The sequence below is a fragment of the Schistocerca cancellata genome, chromosome 5, assembly GCF_023864275.1.
Source record: "Schistocerca cancellata isolate TAMUIC-IGC-003103 chromosome 5, iqSchCanc2.1, whole genome shotgun sequence".
NCBI classification, from domain to species: Eukaryota; Metazoa; Arthropoda; class Insecta; order Orthoptera; family Acrididae; genus Schistocerca; species Schistocerca cancellata.
Window position 1 is genome coordinate 142,121,464 of NC_064630.1, and position 17,339 is coordinate 142,138,802.

The window sequence follows — 17,339 nt, forward strand, 5'->3', positions numbered from 1 at the left end:
CAGTCCGTTATGTGTCTTCTTTGTGTTTTCTTATTGTCAACTCTGAGGCTGAAGAGCAGCGTAGGATGCTGCTGCCAACCTACCTGATGTACAGGTGTTAAAATAACAATAAAGGAAAAAAAAGACGTTTTCGCCAGTCTGCGGCAGCTCACCTGAAGATGACTGGTAGGTGCCCAGTTGAAATATCGTGCGAAGTATTGAACGACGACCGGCTGCAAGCCCGAAATTTGTTTGAAGAGTCAATTCGCCTGGTAAATTTTAAAATTCACGTCAGAACACAAGCTTTTAAAATTACATTAAGGAATACACACGGCTGAAGGCCTTAGTTAAAAAACAGAAGAACTGAGGGCTTAAGGCCTGGATAACAAGAACTCCAGTACGGATATTTAAAGGTTTTAGACAAAGATCTTTCAAATTCTAATTTAAGTGGGCTGAAGACCCAATCTTAAAATATTTCACATAAGGTTCGGGTGAAGGCCAAATACTGAACATTAAAACTAAATTAATACACGGCTGAAGGCCTCGCACAGTATTTGAGACAAAAGAAAATTACAATCCCAAACAACAGAACAGTGGTGCTCAGAAGTGTTCCAACGGGCGGCCTGGGGAGAAAACTAACATAAGTTTAGGTGAGACAGGTAGCCAAGCGTAACACGAAATAATCGGGTGGCAGGATGACCTAGGGACGGCTGACGAACCAACCAACAGCCTAATCAATTCCCTTCCACCCGACCAACGGCACGACACCCGAAAATATCAGCGAGGACGAAGATCGCAGCAGCACTACATCTTGGTAATTGGCATCTAAACTCAATCAAGGTACAGTAAACACTCAACGAAAATAAAAAAGAAAAGGAGAACAACATCAAGCTGTTGAAATACAGGCCGTGCCAGACAGCATCAACACGGCGAGGAAAACACACTGCTGGAAAAGTATGCTAACGACCAGGACAGGTAACCGGAACGTTAACGGTCACAAAACGGAAGATACAGCTGGTGCACTTCACTAATAAGTTACAATTATTTCAATAGTTAAACACCATACAGGAAAACAGCTGCAAAATTTGCCGACTTCAGCACACCATATGTTGCTGCTTGTGGGAAAGGCCCAGGAAGCAACAACCGCCAATGAACGAAGAGATGTCACAGCAATTGAGGTACCGTAACAGGTTTGTTAACCTGTTACGAAACCTCATTTCCAGTATCCAGGTTCGGTTGGCGACGGACTTTGCAGCTCTCGCAGCCAGTGCCTCACGACTCCGAGCGCGCGTGCACGCCGCCAGGGGCCCCAGCCTGACCACACGCTGCAGAGACTTCCTCGCTGCTCTGTCGCAGCCGACCACGCACACCACCGCACGGAAAAAATAGCGGTCAGACCAAAGGTGGTACAGCAGTACTAGTACCGATAAACGCTGCTGCTGCCACTGATGGAGGCAAGTGAGCAACTCGTTCAGGTAGTAACTGAGGGAGCAATAAGGCACCACTCGATCGTGAGAAAATTCCAACAGAAAAAACAACATCAGCACGAGCTGGCCACGGCTCATTGACTACGAACAGTAACAAAATATGTCGAGTATTGTCAACTTGGCTCGCTGAACTAAATATGCACGCATTACCGTGCTTTGGAGTGGCACAGAGAACCGAAGGGAACGTGATATTCATCTGGCAAAATTCTCATAGAAAGAAGACAAGACCCACCAGAGCCAATGAAAGGGACATTAAACGGAGAACGTCCGCTGTACAAATACTTTTTGGTGAACTTAAGGGTCTGCAACAACACTTTCCAAATTACTTCTTTTGGAGCGAAACGGATCACCAAAGCGTTTTGTCGCCGACAGATGTCCCAAGGTATTTTCAAATTTATTTTGTAGCTAATTAGCAACACCTTGCAAATGTTAAGCAACAATATATTCCTAATTTAAATTCAAGTTTGGTAATAAGCGTACAAAATATGCTACACATTGTGAACCCATAACTCAACAGCTTTAAAGTGGCGCTTCAATCAGTTCCAAAAACTGGTTCAAATGGCTCTGAGCACTATGGGACTTAACATCTGTGGTCATCAGTCACCTAGAACTTAGAACTACTTAAACCTAACTAACCTAAGGACATCACACACATCCATGCCCGAGGCAGGATTCGAAACTGCGACCGTAGCGCTCACGCGGTTCCAGACTGAAGCGCCTAGAACCGCACGGCCACACCGGCCGGCTAATCAGTTCCAAATGATGAGTACAATAATTACAAATTCGCTATTACAGCTGAAAAAAAAATCAAGAAGATCTCACCCAGGTTGGTATAATGCACCAACTATAAATGAGGTTGCACTCCTGTTAGTCGAGCAGCAATGTGTTAAGAGAGACACTGTGTTACATACCCATGGTGATCATCTTCAGTGACACATATGGCGCTTATGATTCGTTACATTATCCTTTAATATTCTGTTGTGGGGAAGGCGGATACAATTCTGCTGTGTATAGTGTTGATCCTCACACGGATGCTCCGAATTTTATCAAAAAACTTCTGCAGTGTAGCGCTACATGAGAACGGACATACCTACATATTCCGATTTTGAAGCCTTTTTAACCAATTATTAGTACACATATATGCAGAAATTGAAACTGAAGGCTCAATATTCATCCGCTCTCATCAGAGAAAATTACTTGCGGGAAATCACACTGGTCTTACAGACTCTTTACAACAAGATTCTGAAGCTGAAAACATGGGTAGAATGGTGATTTTTCCTTCCATATTTACTGATAGTTCATGGTACATGGCCGATCGAACTCAGGATACGTTTCGCTATGTTAAAAAATAAGGTGGCGGGGATTTGTTTGTTATTATGACCACCAGTCCAAAGTGGCCGGAAACAGAACAACTTGTTTGCCGGCCTGATGCCTTACGGCAGGTACTACTGGATTTCTCGAATATTTCATTTAAAACAAAAATGCCCGATAGACGTTCTTAGAGAAAAAAAGGTATTTGGAACAGTTCTGTGCTATAGGTATTCGACAGAGTGGCAAAAGCGTTGTTTGCCTCATTCGCACAACATTTTTTGGCTCGAAGAGAAGATTAGGTCCAGCGAAATTGATCGAGTTATTAGTGTGAAATATCAAAACCGGACACAGACCCCGTTCTGCACAGGATTGTCAAAACCAAAATGATACAGGGCCCATGTGTCTCATTAAATACCAGTTCACATTGCGTGAAAGAAGGCCGTTGCACGAAGAGGTATCTGAAAAACTTCGTTAAAGGAATTTTTGCTGGTGAAAATGCTACTATTGAAAAGTAGTATCCACCGCATCGCCGCCGAGTGCCTCAAGATGGTGGTGGGTTTACAGCTGAAGTTAATAAACCCGGTGAGTGTGTTGAGTAGATAACCTATGGGCAGTAACATAATAAGCAGTACTTTCATTTGAAGCCCACCTGAATATCGAATACTACGTTAGCGTAGAGTCAATAAAATACGTTTGCAAATACGTGAATAACGGAAGCGACCAGGCGAAACTTGGTTTTCAGAATTCTGATCGTGACTAGGTGACAAAATGTCAATCAGGCCGCTACATTAGTGTCTCGGGAGGATGTGGCGGATACTGAGTTCGCTATACGCAAACAACATCCTACCGTTATGCACTTAGATGTTCGTTTAGAAATTGGTTACCGGTTCCATTTCAGTCCTCAAAATATACTGGAATGTTTAGAGAATTCTCTTCGTACTACACTCTTAGCTTATCTCAATCTCTGCTAGGATGATAATTTTGCTCAAACTCTTCCGTACAACGAAGTTTCATCCTTCTGCATATATGAGAAACAAAGAGGTGCTTTCAATAGATGTCGACGTGATCAACCATTGGAAAGTTTTCCAGGCGTTTATCAGGACCCGCCTTACGTAGAGCGTACATGGTGAAACTATGTCTTTAATAATTTGAACACTGACCTACAGAATTTTCCCTGACAAAGGCAACTAAAGCTTAACCTATTCATTTATTACCGACAGTATACAAGCCCAACACAATCTGACTGTTATACAGTGACAACATGACTTCCAATAATTAAAACAAAAATGGCCCTGAATTGCACGAAATCCTAACAATAATAAAAGTCCAAAAATATGAAATTAAAGAAGTATGAAACTATCTCCAACTCTGTTAATTGCCTAAGCTCATTTCAACCACGAGCCCCCCCCCCCCCTTTTTTTTAAGTGACTTACCTCACAGAAAATCTTCATAACACGATCTTACAGCAATTACAGCAAGCAGCCGCTACAGCCAGCTAAATAGAAACATTCTAACTACCATAGACTGTAACTACTAGGAGGCATATGGTTAGCAAAAGAAAGATTTTGTTGAAGAGCAAAAATTGTATTTAGAAAATTTTACCTTGTTCATGCGACATCGAGTTCCAAAAATTATGTAGATGTCAATAATTCCACAAACCAAATATTATCAACAACATCCATCATCCTATATTTCCTTGCGTCTCACTTTACAAAGCAAGTCCTGCTAATACAGAGTCTCCACTAAGAAAAAACATGTCCATACACTTCTCCATCCACTCGCTAACTCCCCGTCCGTCCAACCACAGAATCTCTTGCCGAGGGCGCAGAGCGCTGTCAGCGATATTAACACAGTCTATAGCGCTGCAAACTTACAAACAGGCTACTTATGGTCCATCCAAGTAAGAGCGAATGGTATTACTTGCGCCTTTTACTGCACACAGTCCGCGGAACCCCTTCTTCCGCTTTTCTGAGAACTGTAGGCGGCGTTGAACATCCAACGTTTCACACAGTTTTTCAGTGCACTGCGTCTGCTAGATGACGACCGAAATTGATACGAAACGCTCCAAGACGCCGTAATTGGTGAAAGCCCCAGTCGACTGTGCCATTTGTTTGTCGTTATGATGGTGTTCTGTGTAGTTTCTCATCCCGTGCAGTTGTGGGAGAAATATCACCGGCATCTTGCAGATTTTCTGCTTGCGTCTAGACGCGCTTATGGCGATAGTCTATCAGAATCTGATGAGAGGGTTGTCAGTCGTTGCATTTGCTCGCTTCAATTGGTGGAGATGCTGTGAGTCATTACAATCTTCCGGAACAGCAGGTAACCGCTGACGGTCCGCGAGTTAGTAGCGAATATGCTGCGGAGACAAATTATAGGTCTACTGCAGTGGTTGAGACCATGAATAATAATATTGGGGCCCTCTCCGAAGACCAAAACTCAGTATGTGACGAAATGTTACGGAGTGACAATCGACAGCAGGGTGAAACCTTTTTTCTTGACGCCCTTGTTGGTATAGGCAAAATATTTTCTACTCAGTTACTACTGGCTGAAACCAAAAGATGAGGGAAGAAGCTCCCAAAAATGATCAAACGGCTGCTATAAACCAGAATATTTTGGAAAAAATATGGGAACGTGGTGCTGCATAGGTCCATAAATAAAATTCTGGACCGAACCGGTACTACCACTTATCCGGTAGAGTTTCTTAACTCTTTCGGCATCAGGACTCCCTGAAAGTGGAAATCCCGATTATGCTGTTTCCGAACTTAACCCCTCGAAAGCCGTGTAATGAGATTCACCTTTAAGTGGTATCGCTTCGAAATAATATTGTAGTAGAAGTTGAAAAAAATCAGCCAACTAGTTGGTAGTACATTACATTAGCTGAAGTCGAGCTGCTCTTGTGAGATAATGAAATGTACCACCATGTGATGTAACAAGGCCTACTTCATGTGAAGACGATTTTTTTAGAAATATCGAAACTTAGGTCAAGGGCTAATAAACCTTTGTTTTGAAACAGGTTGGTCGATTTTTTTCAGTCTCTTCAGAGTTATACAGCCGCTGATTCGCTGCTATGTTTAAGATTTTGTAATATTATAGAAGCTGAAACTCTCACGGGCTGTCAAACTGGTGAAATAGTTTTTATACCACGCATACTCCTCATTCCCTGGCGCAGTGGTTAGCACACTGGACTCGCATTCGGGAGGACGACGGTTCAACCCCGTCTCCGGCCATCCTGATTTAGGTTTTCCGTGATTTCCCTAAATCGCTTCAGGCAAATGCCGGGATGGTTCCTTTGAAAGGGCACGGCCGATTTCCTTCCCCATCCTTCCCTCACCGGAGCTTGCGCTCCGACTCTAATGACCTCGTTATCGACGGGACGTTAAACACTAATCTCCTCCTCCTCCTCATTCCCAACAATTTCCCTTTCCAGTTCAAAAGCGTGTAGTTTCCTGTGAGCATGTGCTTCGCTATGACCACCAACAAATCACAAGGACAGATGCTGGGAGCCGCCGACGTCGACTTCAGAACGCCACTGTTTCTCACAACGCTACCTAGCTTCCTAGCGAGTCACTAGCTTAGATATTGGTTTATAATGTCTCCTATGGGCAAAATACCAAATGATGTATATAAATAAATTCTTTATATTCTGTAATTTCCTTAAATACAACACTATTTTGTTCACTTGTCAAGGGCCAGTGCTATTTCGTATTTCAAATATCTATATCTGTGCTCAAAAGTACATCAATTCCTTACCGTTGCACGTTTTGGCAGCTTCGGCTTCAGCTTTTTTGCATCCGTTTATCTCCACGATAATAAGTTCCAGATTTTTTCAGAATACTTGGGGGCTCGAGATCCATGTGGACAAATTTGCGGATAGAAGCTAGTTACATAAAAACGAATTATAACAAATTAGTTGGTGTGATAAGCATCTAAGTACCCAACACACAGGCCGTCGTTACATTCCTTGCACTGGGAACGTACTGATATCCTGCTGAATATTCCAACACTTCGGCCTCTTCTGAGTTCCTGTACTTTCACAATGAGGTGGTTCATACCATCAAACTGGAGCTCACCAGCTACAGTACTGGAGCGCAGGGTTGGTTCAAGCCCTCTCGGCCCCCTCTATCTTCAAAGAGAGAATAGTGGCTTTGGAGTAGGCTAAGGTTTTGCAAGAGTGCACAAAACATGTTTATTTTGGTATGTGTATGTTGGACCATTCCAAACTCCACGTGTACCAGTTTCATTATGGGTTTGCAGAAACTGAGTTTGCAACTCCGAAGTTACTTTATACGGATTCGGGCAGCTTCTTCTACCGGGTGAAGCGCTGTGCTCCCCATGAAGTTATAAGGTGTCATTGGGGCGCATTCCACTCTTCTAGATACGCGGCTAATAAACTCTGTGGTGTAAACCCAGCTAACAAAAAGGTTATCAGCCTAATGAAAGTAAAGGCGAATGGGTCACAGATTGTGGAGTTTGTGGGTCTCAGATCGAAAATGTACGCGTACCGTACGATCACAGATACTACCCAAAGGCAGGTAAAGGATGTATGTCATGTAGTCTCAATGGCTCGCACGATTGATTTTTAGAAGGACTGCCTACTCAGTGTTTTAGATGTGCTTCACCTCCTCTATCGCATATGGTGCGCCAAGTAAGCATTCGATTGCGAGATCATGTGGCACAAACTGTACCTCACTTGAAAATTGATCTGCTGTGCCAAATATAAACAGCCTACTTACAATACTGACAAACAGTTCATTTGTGAGGCCGAGGTCGAGACCCTTCGTTATATGCAATATCCACTTGAATGGTAGTGAGAAAGAAGAAATGTATTTATTTACAAATAGTGTGTCCGAATGTATGAGAAATACTTTTATTTGACATCGTCAAATCGGAAACGAGGAGATTTGTTGTGTTAAAATATGTGGGTAAAACTCCTAGGTCAAGACCGCTAAAATTCCTTTATTTGATTGCTAGTGAAACTAGTAAATATCTGATTACTTAGTGAAACTAGTAATCAAATAAAGGAATTTTAGCGACCTTGATCCTGGACCCAGCTAATTGAGCCATCACCATATCGATAAAAGTTATTATTTAATTCAGATGTATCATCCACCAGGTAAAATGCTGAGCTGAATTGCTCCTGTTGTCATGTACATGTACTCTTGTAAACATGACGACCTACGTTTGTGTGTACATGACAACAAGAGCTATTCAGCTCAACAGATTAGTGAGAGCTAGTGCAGATAAAACTTTCTTTCCATATTCGGAGAGGATTCTAGTCTTCCTCACAGCACCCATCCCGGACATGACCAACACATTCCAGTTTTGCGACAATCTTCTCACCATAAGGCTGAGCGGATACTACACTGTTATATGCTTTTGAGTCTCCATCACCATCACCCAAGAACTTAGTGTAAAGCACTCCCCTTTCGTTCACAGAACGACTAAAATTTGTCAAAATCTGGAAATCTCTGTCCAGTATCCACACTGGTCTCCGTAGCAACAGAATTCTTAGAAATGTAGCCGCATTTCTGCCAAGTGTCATCAAAAGCTACTGGTATGTCAGTCATACCATCATTTATTTCAACAGCTTCGCTTGCAGCACCCTTCGTTGACTCACATGCAACAAATTCCACAGCAGCTCCAATAAATCCTGCATACTTTTCGATTTTACAAGGTGGGTATGGCATATTCATCACGGAACACATCGTTTTTGCTGCAGTGTGTCCTTTGCCAATAGCTCTCAATCCATAAAACCTCATAACATTTACTTCAAAATAATTGTCTTTAGATTTATCAGAATTCCAAAATTATGTAAGAAAATATTAATCTGGAGAAACAATATAACAGCCATCTTGTACGACCTAAAATTGTGAATAATGCAACTAGTTACAAATAAATTAAGATGATCAGATTTTGGACAAAAATTGCACTGTGATCCATTAATTCAACCAGTAGCAATTATGATACGCGCAGGTAAGGGAAGTAACTACACTATGTGACCAAAAGTACCCGGACACATGGTTGAAAATGACTTACAAGTTCGTGGCGCCCTCCATTGGTAATGCTGGAATTCAATATGGTGTTGGCACACCCTTAGTCTTGATGACAGCTACCTCCCTCGCAGGCATACGTTCAATCAGGTGCTGGAAGGTTTCTTGGGAAATGGCAGTCCATTCTTCACAGAATAGTGTACTAAGGAGAGATATCGATATCGGTCGCTGAGGCCTGGCAAGAAGTCGGCGTTCCAAAACATCGCAAAGGTGTTCTGTAGGATTCATGTCAGGGCTCTGTGTAGGCCAGTCCATTACAGAGGTGTTACTGTCGTGTAACCACTCCGACACAGGCCTTGCACTATGAACAGGTGCTCGATCGTGTTGAAAGATGCAGTCGCCATCCCCGAATTGTTCTTCAACAGTGGGAAGCCAGAAGCTGCTTAAAACACCAATGTAGGCCCGTGCTGTGATAGTGCCACGCAAAATAACAAGGGGTGCAAGCCCCCTCCATGAAAAACCATAACACCACCACCTCCGAATTTTACTGTTGGCACTACACACGCTGGCAGATGACATTCACGGGGCATTCACCATGCACACACCCTGGCATCCGATCGCCACATTGTGTACCGTGATTCGTCACTCCACACAACGTTTTCCCACTGTTCAGTCGTCCAATGTTTACGCTCCTCACACCAAGCGAGGCGTCGTTTGTCATTTACCGGCGTGATGTGTGGCTTATGTGCAGCCCGTCGATCATGAGATCCAAATTTTTCACCTCGCACCTGACTGTCATAGTACTTGCGTGGACCCTGATGCAGTTTCCTGTGTGGTGGTCTGGATAGATGTCTGCATATTACACATTACGGCCCTCTTGAACTGTCTGCAATCTCTACCGGTCAACAGACGAGGTTGGCCTGTACGCTTTTGTGCTGTACGTGTCCCTTCACGTTTCCACTTCACTATCCTATCGGGGACAGTGGACCTAGGGACGTTTAGGAGTGTCACCCAATCACCTGACCACGTTCGACGTCCGTGAGTACCGCGGAGCGCCCCGTTCTGCTCTCTCACGATGTCTAATGACTACTGAGGGCGCTGATATGGAGTACCTGTCAGTAGGTATCAGCACAATGCACCTAATGTGAAAAACGTATGTTTTTGGAGGTGTCCGGGTACTTTTGATCACATAGTGTACATTGTCTTTACATCAGACGTTGTATGGTAAACAAACAAATAATTTTAAAACAGAAATATTGGAAGGTAGGAGACGAGGTACTGGCAGAAGTAAAGCTGTGAGTACCAGGCGTGAGTCGTGCTTCGGTAGCTCAGTTGGTAGCCGGCACGGTAGCTCAGCGTGTTCGGTCAGAGGGTTACGTGCCCTCTGTAACAAAAAAACTGAGTTAATCGATCAACAACGAACTTCACTGGACGTCTTACGACGTCCGCCCCGTGCAGATGCAACGAACAAAAGCGAACAAAGTAAGATTAAAAAAAAAAGTTGGTAGAGCACTTGCCCGCGAAAGACAAAGGTCCCGAGTTCGAGTCTCGGTCGGGCACAAAGTTTTAATCTGCCAGGAAGTTTCATATCAGCGCACACTCCGCTGCAGAGTGAAAATCTCATTCTAGAAATATTTCAGTTACCTCTTCTTTTCGCTTCCTAAATTGTTTGAAATTATTTTGTTTGACACTGTTTCCTTTTAATATGACATATCTTTCTTCTACTTCACTCCCTTTTCATCCATATTTTACAGTTTCCATTTAGTACATGAATCCGAGAAAAAGAATTTGTAATAACATAATGACAATAAAATTGCATACACAGAATGTTTATAAAACTCTTCTGTAAGATGTTAGACTTCATTTCCCAGTTTGTGTTTCTTTTTATTTATTTATTTTATTTTAAAATTGTTCATGAGAGTAAAATGTTATCGAAGAAAGTATACATGACATTAACACAAGAAAAGAAAACATGTTATAATGAAGTTAGAAAGACAGTGTCTTTTCTAACTAAGCAATTCTGTAAGATACGTTGTGTTTGATTTCATTCTCGTGGAATAATCATTGCAAGGGAAGAAATTGTCGATGGAATGCAACGAGTTTCGTGACTGGAAATCATGTTTCGTTAATTGTCAATGCAAAGAAATACTTTGCATAATAATAATGGAATTTCGTTTAAAAACATGGATTGCAGATTCGACTTACAAATGTTGAAATGAGAAGACGATGGCATGCTCATGGCTCGCTACTCTCGTGTCACCAAACTGACTGCTTTCAACCAATTTAAAAGGCCAAAACGTAAACAAAAGGTACGTAAAGGGAACGCAGGGTTGTGCACAGTATTACTAAATGAAGATAAAATGACCACTTGGCACGATTATTTCACAACATATTCCGAGATACAGAGAAAATACAGCAGCTAGGCTCAGCAAGGAAGATGAAGACATTACCACACTCTATTATTTTAATAAAAATAAAGTCAGATTGACTTCCACAGACGTAATGTATTTAAAGATAACGTTTATCATCAGTGCTTTAGTTAAAATTTGTACAAGTCTGGGTCTTGAAACCGGATTTCACACTTAATGCGAGCGGTCTCTTTAACTTGTGTTAACGTGCCTCAGCAATGCCTCAGGACATGCGTGGCGTCTTCGCTGGCGGCGCAGCGTACCTGTGTACAGGTCGCTAAAGGCAATTAATATTGACCTGGCTGGGCATTTTTCCAAACAGCAATTGATTGGAGGACCAAGTGTTTTTCGCGGACTGCGTCTGAGCTTCACTTGTGATGTACAAGCTGTGCTTGGAGGCTCAACATGGCTTACCTTGGCTGTTGTTTGGGGCAATCATGCAGACTACGGTGGGCTTGAAGCATTTCCAGATGTTAACATTCTGGCCTGGAAGACGTGCCTCTTGGGCTTAACCAAACTTGCTTATGTCGCAGTGTCTATATCCTATGCTCGCACATATTCCTGTGAGTCCCGCACAGAGAGAGATATTGTTATTATCGCCGTTTTTCCTTGCCTTCCGAAGGACACTGCACTATAGCATACAGACACTGAGCAGTACAGACACTGCCAACCTGTATTTCATGTCACATCAAGCCAAGCCGACGAGAATAACAACGTCTCTTCTTGTGTTGGAATTACAGGAATATGCGTGAGCAGGGACACGAACAGTGTCAGATATGGAAGTCTGGGTCAGTCTGGGAGGCATGCACAGATAGCCAAAGTGGTTAAGGTGACCACTCACGTTAATTGGGAAATCCGAGTCCCAGTCTGACTCAAACTTTCACGTCACTACTCAGCTGGTGTTTAATCGTAGTCACAGTTTGTGGACACATTTCGTTAATTTAATACGATTGCAGTTCCTTGGCAGTGTCCGTTCCTTCAATCATGAATGCATGTTTGAAAGACATTGCGTTAGACTGTGCAGACAATGAACAATACAGGCGTTACCTTCTTGTAAACCATAGATTCTTTTTCTGTCATATACAGGGTGAGTCACCTAACTCTGTCGCTGGATATATTTCGTAAACCACAACAAATACTGACGAATCGATTCCACAGACCGAACGTGAGGAGAGGGGCTAGTGTAAATGGTTAATACAAACCATAAAAAAATGCACGGAAGTATGTTTTTAACACAAACCTACGTTTTTTAAAATGGAACCCCGTTAGTTTTGTTAGCACATCTGAACATAGAAACAAATACGTAATCAGTGCCGTTTGTTGCATTGTAAAATGTTAATTACACCCGGAGATATTGTAACCTAAAGTTGACGCTTGAGTACCACTCCTCCGCTGTTCGATCGTGTGTATCGGAGAGCACCGAATTACGTAGGGATCCGAAGGGAACGATGATGGACCTTAGGTACAGAAGAGACTGGAACAGCACATTACGCCCACATGCTAACACCTTTTTATTGGTCTTTTTCACTGACGCACATGTACATTACCATGAGGGGTGAGGTAAGCGTACACATGTGGTTTCTGTTTTCAATTACGAAGTGGAATAGAGTGTGTCCCACTGGAAACGAGTCGACTTATGTGGTATCAGCATCATGGTGCACCTGCACATTCCGCAACTAACACTAGGCTGACCCTTGACGGGATGTTCGACGGGCGTTTCATAGGACGTGGAGGACGCATAAATTGGCCAGCCCGTTCTCCTGATCTTACACCTCTTGACTTCTTTCTGTGGGGCACGTTAAAAGAGAATGTGTACCGTGATGTGCCTACAACTCCAAAGGATATGAAACAACTTATTGTGGCAGCCTGCGGCGACATTACACCAGATGTACTGCGGCGTGTACGACATTCATTACGCCAGAGATTGCAATTGTGTGCAGCAAATGATGGCCACCTCATTGAACATCTATTGGCCTGACATGTCGGGACACACCCTATTCCACTCCGTAATTGAAAACGGAAACCACGTGTGTACGTGTACCTCACCCCTTATGGTAATGTACATGTGCGTCAGTGAAAAAGACCAATAAAAAGGTGTTAGCATGTGGACGTAATGTGCTGTTCCAGTCTCTTCTGTACCTAAGGCGTGACATGTCGGGACACACTCTATTCCACTTCGTAATTGAAAACGGAAACCACGTGTGTACGTGTACCTCACCCCTCATGGTAATGTACATGTGCGTCAGTGAAAAAGACCAATAAAAAGGTGTTAGCATGTGGACGTAATGTGCTGTTCTAGTCTCTTCTGTACCTAAGGTCCATCACCGTTCCCTTTGGCTCCCTACGTAATTCGGTGCTCTCCGATACACACGATCGAACGGCGGAGGAGTGGTACTCAAGCGTCAACTTTAGGTTACAATATCTCCGGATGTAATTAACATTTTACAATGCAACAAACGGCACTGATTACGTATTTGTTTATATGTTCAGATGTGCTAACAAAATTAACGGGGTTCCATTTTAAAAAACGTAGGTTTGTGTTAAAAAAACATACTTCCGTGCATTTTTTATGGTTTGTATTAACCAATTACACTAGCCCCTCTCCTCACGTTCGGTCTGTAGAATCGATTCGTCAGTATTTGATGTGGTTTACGAAATATATCCAGCGGTAATGTTAGGTGACTCACCCTGTATATTTGAGCAGTGGCAGCTGGCGATAGGGTGTTCTACTTGCATTGCTAATATCGATATTCGGCTGTCTCGCTATCTTTGACTTCTCCCCCCGGCGGGTTTTCCGGGTGAACGTGTGGCGGAAGAGTCTCCGGTCGGCGTTCATCGAGCCAACTTGTGTTGAAAACAAGCCGGCGTCGCTCACTGTGGTGGATGGGCCTCGCCGTGCTCAGCGTCCTCGTCTTTTGTTGCCCCGGATGTACTGTGGCGATCATTGGGCGCCTTGACGTGCAGGGGGGTTCGTCGTCTCACGCTGAACAGCTTCCCGGCCCGTAATTTGCAAGCCTCAAGTTATTCTATGTTTAACGAAGAAGATCGTTGAAACTTATTGTGGCATGGGTAGCTGCCGTAGATGGTTCTGAACTTGGTTCCACAAAGGCTACTTTAAAGAGGCTGATGTTCCTCATTTCGTTTCTCATCATTTGTGGAGCGTGTGTTTTAAATGGTTTTCATGCAAGTTTTAACTTGTTTTAGGACATATTGACCGCTTGGGGACTGGTTGCCGTTGTGTACGCGCCCAGCAGCCGTAGAGTTAGTGGTTTAATCACTTGTCACGGCACGATTTGGTACGTTTATTTAATGTTGAAAGTGCTTTAAGGCAACTGAAAGTAATCTATAAGTTTGCTGCTAATTTACTGGGATACGGGTATTGTTAGAGTATTACTCCAGAAGAATTTGGGGGAATGCTTATTACACATTCCAGTGTGGCTGTGATTTGACCTTGTTTTCATTGCAATCTATTTGTGCTGCTGGCCATTTGTTAAGTCTTCTCGTTTCCTGGCGTCGGTGCAGTTATGAATTCTTGTCAGGACCGCGCATTGCGAGGCCGGTCGGACTATATACTGTATATATCGCCTGCTTGTGAGCCTGTGCACAAGCCGTGGATAGTGGACGCTCGTATTACCTGCCGGCCGTAACGCTACTGCTTCCAAATACTGCTGTGGGTCTTAACGCTGTTCAATAAGGTTAAGTGAGGCCCCTCTGTTAATATTAGCGTTTCTGTAAGTTATTTTACTGGTTCTTAATAGCCATTCTTATTCAACACATATGTTAATCATTTGTGTATCTTTAATGAATGTGAAACTTGTTATTTTTCCTTTGTGCCAGTTTTGTGACCTCGGTTGGCCCACCTTGCATTTTTAGTATAAACATGTTTCACTGTGGAGCTTTATGTGGGCAGTTCAGTTTTATTAAGTTTTAGGATCTTTGTTTTATATTGAAGTTGTGGTATTATGCGGCTGTGTAACTTTGGGTTAGAAGTGTATAGTGTTACTAGCCTTTTGAGATATGGTTAAACAAGAACGATTGTTTATGATTGATTATTCACCGTGCATACTATCTATGTTTATGGTTGCGGATGCAAAATATGATTCTTATTCGTGTTTATGTAATTCAATTAATTGAAGTTTATAATAAAGTTTGTTTTGAGTCAAATTAAAATTGTAAGACAATCACAAGCTTGTCCATCACCAGTGGTCCCTGGCTTACTATTTTCTTTAAATAACTGTGGTGAGATTGTAATTCTGATTTCGTAAAGAATTGAGTAGCACCACGGTACAATATTCTTCTTTATCTTTTTATTTACAAAAACCCTATAACACTGGCAGTTCCACAGCGTATAAATATGCGCACTTGTTATAGCTTTGCCAACTGGGAGGAGTACAGTCGTAATGCCTGTACTCTATTTTGCATGGGCAAGTACCTTAGTGACTGAACTACAATGACAGTACACATTTACCTATTGTAAAAGAACGTTTTAGAGACAAAACTAACTCATGTATGTTTTCTTCCCTTTTTTATTTCAAATAACATTGTTGAATTCATGGACATGTACAACTAAGCAAATACACTGAAGGAGAAGAAAACACCAAGATGAAGTTGTGCGACATAAGATGGTAGGCGTGTTTTTAAACCTGAAAGATGATGTCTGTTCAGATTTTGGCCAGTACTCCCATTAGAGAGGAGCTAGAAGTGCCACGTGGTGGGGCGACAAGCCATTATCGACACCTCACTAGTTTGATCGAGGTCGTATAATAGGGCCTCGAGAATCTGGAAGTTCCTTCCGCAATACTGCAGAAAGACTTAATCGCAATGTAGCCACTGTACGTGACTGCTGGAAACTATGATTACTGGAATGTGCGCTCAGAAAAACTCTGGACTCCTGATTTCCGTGTGGCACTACCCAGAGAGAAGACCATCGTGTTCGGTGCATGGCTCTGGCGCATCGTGCTGCATCTCCAGCAGCAATATGAGCAGCAGTCGGCACCACAGTTACACAACAAGCCGTTATAAATCGGTTTCTTCAACACCGCTCCGACCCTGATGCCCTTTAGAATGCATTCCACTGACACCAAACCGCCGCCATTTGCGACTTTAGTCGTGTCAAGTGAGAGCGATGGCTGTGTGTTGATCAAGAGGTGGTCAGGTTACCATCTGTAATCAACGTGTCTGCGTGTAAGATACACCGGAATCAGTGTCTGGGGCACGATTTCGTGTGACAGCAGGACCACTCTCGTGGTTGTTCCACGCACCCTGAAACCAAATTTGTACGTCAGTCTGGTGATTCGACGTTAGATTGCACTGTATTACAAGAGGATCGAGATGGACTTTTCGGATCATAAATTATGGTAATTAAGATGACCGTTTTGGGTCAGTCTGAGCAATCTGTGAGGCTAAAAGTACTGGATCGTTAATTAGATCCTAAATAAAGAAATCTAAGAGCACAAGTGAGCAGTTTGTTTACTTTAGAATCATTATGCGTACTTGGCTAAGTGTCCAGTTTGTTTATGTAAGGAGAACAAATGGTTCAAATGGCTCTGAGCACTATGGGACTTAACTGCTGTGGTCATCAGTCCCCTAGAACTTACAACTATTTAAACCTAACTAACCTAAGGACATCACACACATCCATGCCCGAGGCAGGATTCGAACCTGCGACCGTAGCAGTCGCGCGGTTCCAGACTGTAGAGCCTAGAACTGCTCGGCCACTCTGGCCCGCTAAGGAGAACAATGTCCCCATTGTACTCGACCCCAGACAGGTCCTCTGCTTAACCGATTTGTACATCTTTTAAAATAACATTTTTTTAGAATGTTAGGCCGAGTTATGTTATACTTCAGTTTGAACTACACAAGCAACGTTTCAGTCCATCTTCTGAGATCTTATGATGTTCATTGTTCGTTCAAAACTTGTGTATCTTTCTTAAGTTATTTTTTCATCTAGAATTATAATGAGAGACAAAGACCAATGCTTTTTCCTAACTTAATAATCAGTGACGTAATTGTACTTTATTTTTAAGTAGCACTATGCTACTTTGCACTCAACAGTAGATCTGTCTGATTCACATCCTGGCGTACAATTCTGTTGGAACTACAATGAGAAATTGTTTTGGGATTTTAGTGCTGTTGTTGTGACAGTTTTAATGTCGTCATTCTGC